This window comes from Solenopsis invicta, chromosome 10 (genome assembly GCF_016802725.1).
Source record: "Solenopsis invicta isolate M01_SB chromosome 10, UNIL_Sinv_3.0, whole genome shotgun sequence".
NCBI lineage: Eukaryota > Metazoa > Arthropoda > Insecta > Hymenoptera > Formicidae > Solenopsis > Solenopsis invicta.
Window position 1 is genome coordinate 17,089,958 of NC_052673.1, and position 6,003 is coordinate 17,095,960.

Genomic DNA, 6,003 nt, shown 5'->3' on the forward strand with positions numbered 1-6,003 from the left:
TGTCGCGCGATCGCTGCAGAGAAGCGAGAGACGTCAGACGCGCGAGTGTACTGCAGGGGTACGTACCGCCGGACGACGTCGAGCCGGTCGAGCTTTGGTATTCTTTTCATATCGGTCTAATCACGATCGCGTCTTGGGTGAAACTAACACGTCGAATCTGTGGATACATAAGACGGACATTTTCGTATGTATTTCCATTCGTGGCAGAACGGGGGGAGGCGGTGTAGGTGGCTGTGTCCGTCCTTTTCCCGCGCAGGTCGGTGTACAAGAGTCATTGTTGACAATCGCGGTTAGCAATAAAGGACAGACCCCCTCTGTATTTACCCTCTCGCTCCGCTCTGCCGAACCCACGCCGTACCCACCCAAGGTTTTAGAAAATATATGGCGTCTAACTTACACGTCTGCGATCGAGACAAGCGGCAGTGGCATCGCGACTCCGCTCCGCCGCGACCCGGCATTCCTCGCAACGACAACCGTGATTACTGTGAAGTGAGCCACTGTTTTTCCATAAATTACGCCGCGTCTTCTTGCCCGTTGATTGGCTGGTCGCGCGGCCGTTACAGAGAAGCGAGAGTAAGAGAGAGAAGGTAGATGCGCGAGTGTACTGCAGGTGTGTGTACCGGACGGCGTCTTCGAATTGCGGGAGTGCGAGACAATGAATACGCGCGATCGTAATTAATCGAGTTTTCGCGAGTGTCGCGTGTGTTGTGTGTGTATGCGTGTGCGCGTATACGAGAGGGCACGACGAGGGAAACTGAGAGGAAGAGGAGGAGGCCTGGGAGGCGTCGTGCGACGGCGGAACTATCGTGGGGTGAGTAAATTGTTACCCTTTATCTCATTTGCCGCTCTTCTCCGAGACTAATTATTTACATAATTACTTCACGCGACAATCATATTCCTCTGGACGCTGATTACTCCGGGCGCCCATTATAACCTCACATTTGTATTTCTACTTCACAGTTCGGACATGGTTTCGATGCAGTCGCGATTCCGCTGTGCGTCGTGTTCGGTGAGTCGCATGTTTTTTTTTAACCTTGTTGTGGCTATATGGATCTGCATGAGAGAATCGTATCGGTGTGTAACAAATTGTATACAACAAATATACAAATCGCATGTATCGAGTTAACGGCGTGAGAATACGGATATGTATCACAGATTTCTGTTATATGTACATACATATATCATAACGGATCGCTAACTTCGACCTTCGTATTGATGCCACAGTGTCATGTTTAGCGTGGGATAAAAAAAAGCAGCTTGGATGGTAAATAGTAAAAAAAGGTAAAAATTTATAGCTTTTAATTTAACTTAGTTAATTTTAGTTGATTTTATTGTTAATGTTAACTAGTTATTTTTGAAACATAAACTTTGTAATTTATTAACTTTTTTCTCAAGTTAAAAATTTATCACTGTAAAATAAAAAAACATTTTAAATATGTTTTCATATGGAAAACGATATTTTTTTGTAATTTCGTACAAACTTTAATTTACAAATAAAATATTAAATTTGTTTGTACTGATTGATTTATATTGTATAATAATTGTTTTGATTAATCTCATTTTAAAGACTTATGAATTTCTAATTTAATAATGTTTTTCAAGATAAATTTTTAAATTAACTTAAACTAATTGAATATTAACGTAATCTTAAACTAATTAATTTTTTATTCATGTAACTAAATTAACTTTTATAAGCCATAACTTTAATTTAATTTTAGTCAAAAGAATTTAAATAATCCTGAAAAAGTCACGTTACAAGATATCTCTAAATTTTACAAGTTTTATCTTTTCTTAGCATTGAAATAAATTATTCAATTATAGTTCAATCGTGTATAATTAAAAATATGTAGTGTCAAATATGTAGTCCAGAAAACGACTAATTATTTCTGAAATTATAGCAGGAAAATATTTTTTACATTAAAGTTGTATGGTTTGAAAAAAAATAATGATAAAATTAATTTTTTAAAAAGAATCAATTTATCATAATTATGTGAAGATTATTGTCATTTTTAAATATGATTTCTTTTATGTAATATAATTCTACTGATTATTCCGTATGTAAAAGTATTAAGATAGGTTTATAGAAAAATTAAATACAAGATATGTTTTATACTTTCTGGCATTTTTTGACATAAAGTATATAAAATACCTCATAAATTATTGTTTTTTTAATAACTTTTCTTATACGTAGATTAATCAGAGAAATTATATTATACATTGTATATAAGTAAAAAAATCAGATAATTTAAAAAATGGTGATGACTCTTAAATAATTTTGAAAAATTTATTTTTTTTTTAATTAATTCTATTATTTGTTTTTTTTTTTTTTTAGATTATACAACTTATTTGAAACATTTTTTCAAAGGACCAATAATTTTGAAGATAATTGAACATTATCTTTTGAAACCATCCTGTATGCCAGAAATGTCACGTAATAGACAGTATTTTATCTCACAGTAAACATGGTTACTGCACCCTTGGCGAAAGTAAGGCTCGAAGCGTAAGTTGAGTGTAAGAAGAAAGTAATAGAAGCGTAAACACGAATCTAGGAAGTGTGAATTGGAACAGTGAAACAAAAAAGAGACATTTACCTCTTTCTTTTATACATTCCATTCCAATTTACACTTCTAGACGTTTTGTTTACGCTTCTGTTACTCTCCCCTTATACTCTGATTTTTATTTTTTCCAATGATTATATTTAATCATTGAAATTCAATAGGAACGATCTAGCGTAGCGTATAGAAATGATATGACGTTTCCTGGAAATCCATATCTTCTTGCTCGAATAGATATTTGATAGAGCCGATAATCACCTCATTGCAGAGTGTTGAATATTGCAGAGTGTTAGTCGATACTATTAATTAATCGTCAGGTTTCACAATAATCGCTTCTCACAATCTCTGAACCCACTCTGATCTGTAATTAGAGTGTGGTTAAATCGTCCGTGTCTCGAGATATAAAACTTTATTCTGTCTCACTCGACAGGTTCTTTGTGACATGGAACTAATGGACGTAATGAGTACAAATGACAGATGGTAAAATGTTCATTTATAGAACAAGAGATATAAGGATCATTTCGAGGTAAAATCGAGAGTCCAATTAAGGACTGAATATTCCAAGTCAAGTGGCATTTAACCTTCGCGATGAAATATCGATTCAATTCGGAATATCGACTTCGGTTATTCACGATGACGGCATTCCCAAGCTTTATCCGACGGAATGCTCTATCTGCCGCGACCCCCGGGGTTTATCTCGCGAACGGAGACGAACGACTATGATAAGCAATCCCGGTGCCCGAGGGGGTTTGTGCTTTATCGCCCATCATCGCGTTCTTCCTGGCTTTCTTCCCTTTCATCCCTCCCTATTCTCGAACTACATTATACCCACACGTGAGAGCTACCGCATATTCACACGTCGTATAAATCTGAAAAAGAAACATTCGTGTGAGAGGAGGTTCGCTTGCGAATCAAGCTCTAATCCAATATATCGCGACGCGCCCGAGACATTTCCTGGGATCACGCTCGCGAGCATGATCTTTCAGGGATTCGTTTACGTATCGGCTGCCATCCGATTCCATCGGATTGTACGCTATTCTATACGTCTACTATTACGCGCCGACACCGTGTAGTGACGTCGAGCGCGAGGAACGTTGCAGTCGCTGCAACAACAGGCCATTCGATCATTGATTTACTCTGAAAACGCAGCAAGCGCATATCATAACAAACGAATTAATTTATACGAATTTCTAATATGACTTCCCTGATATGCGGGTAGTATTATATGGTATTATTTGGTATTTGTGGGAGTTGATGGTATCGATAATTTTAATGTAAAATGTATATATGCATCGCGATTAAGTTTGTAGACATAATTTTGTTATCTGTATGTTTACATATATCACAGTTGGATAAATTGATATATTATTTTAATTAAACTAAGTTAAAGTTAATGGCTTATAAAATGAATTTAGTCTCGTCAAAAGTTACACGAATAAAAAACTAATTAAACTACTGGTAAAAAAGTCAGATTAATATTAATATTAAGTTAAATTAATTCTGAAAAACATTATTCATATTAAATTAAAAATATGTAAATTTTTTAAAGCTACGTTACTCAGAACAATTATAACATCAAACGAATTTAATATTTTATTTGTCAATCAAGTTTATTTGAAATAACGAAGAAATATTGTTTTTTTATGTGAGAACGTATATCTTTTTATAATTTTTCCTTTTTTCTTTTATACAGATAAATTTTTAACTTACGAAAAAATTAAAAAGTTAAAATTTGTGTTTCAAAAATAATTAGTTAATTAAAAAAATTAAATTATTTAAAATTATGTAAGTTAAGATAAATAAATGTATATAAATAATCAATGTGTGTGTGTGTATGTGTGTGTGTGTGTATGTGTGTATGTGTGTGCGCGTATATGTACAGATAACATGAAATTTTTACAAATTTATGCGACACATATGAACAGCGTTTTATATTTAAATTGTCGATATCAACCTTCCAAATATCAAATAATACTACATGTATATAAGTATGCATATATGTATTTTTTTATATAGTTGAATATATTGGGATTTTTTAAGTTGGTACGGTATTCTGTTAAAATGATAAAAATATATAGATTTTCAGTGGTATTTTTTATAGTTCTGGAGTTCCTTATAAAAATAACAAAGAGTTCTACAATTTTTAGCAAAAAAAAAGAAAACAAAATTCAAATAATGTGCTAACTTCGCGAATCTAGCATGACACTTCCTGCTTTAAAGTGCACACGTAGACAGAAATGCCTAGCCATTTGAACGAGTGTCGAGGCAAGTTCAAGACGAGCGCTCCTTTCTAAATATTCGTGAATTATTATGACCAATGGTTATTCCAAAAGCGGTAACGTAAATTTAAATTAAATAAAAATTAGAAAGTAGAACTAAATTTAAACTAAACTAAACTGAATTTAAACTAAAGTAAACAACACTAACAATAAGACTAGAAACAAAATCTAAAACTAAGTTAAAAAATTAAATTTAAATTAAACTCAAATTAAACTTAATAATAAATTATAAACAATGTAATATTAATTTTTTAATAAAATTGCAATTAAATTACAAAATATTTTGCAATTCTTTCTTATTTTGTCAAACTATTTTTTATAAAAAAACAATGCGAAGAATTATATTTTTAATTTTTCTCTAACCGTACAAACAGAGATTATATGGCGAGAAAGAATCTAAAGACATCCGTGTAAGTTAAGGTTCTATTAAGGTTCTATGCTAAAAAATTGTTTTTAAAAGTAATTCAGGCGATTTCATTTTTGAAATAATTTTTTAATATACGAATCATCACGACACTTGAACAAAAAGTGTCGTGCTGCCTATTTGTTTTTTGCTACCAAGTGTACCATTGGAAAAATAGGTGTACACTGGGCTACAAGACTTCAAGACTTCTGACTTTAATACTGCACCAGGCTACACAAACTATCATGGACTTCATCAGACTACGTTGGATTTCATTGGACTTTGTCGGATTTTATTAGATTTTACCTGATTTCGTGGAATTTTATTAGATTTTACCGGACTTTGTAAGACTTTATTGGTTTTCACCGAACTTAATGAACTACACTGGACTTCATCGGACTGCATCGTATTTTAGCGGACTTTATCGGATTTTGTGGACTTTACGGACTGTTGTAAACTTCATCAGAATTCGTCGAACTTGATCGAATTTTATCGGATTTTGTAGATCTTACAAACTGTCATCAGACCATGCCGGATTTCACCAAATTTCAACGGAATATCCGTTCAATATTTTAATATTAAATTATAATGTTAAATGTTTTTATATTAGGCAACACGATATTTTTTTGTTTAAGTATTGTGTTGGTTCGTATATTAGAAAATTATTAGAAAAAGATGCAAACGCCGAAATTATTTTTAAAAATAATTTTATAACATAGAACTCTACCACAACTGGTGAAAACTGTTGCTGGAACTGTGATAAATA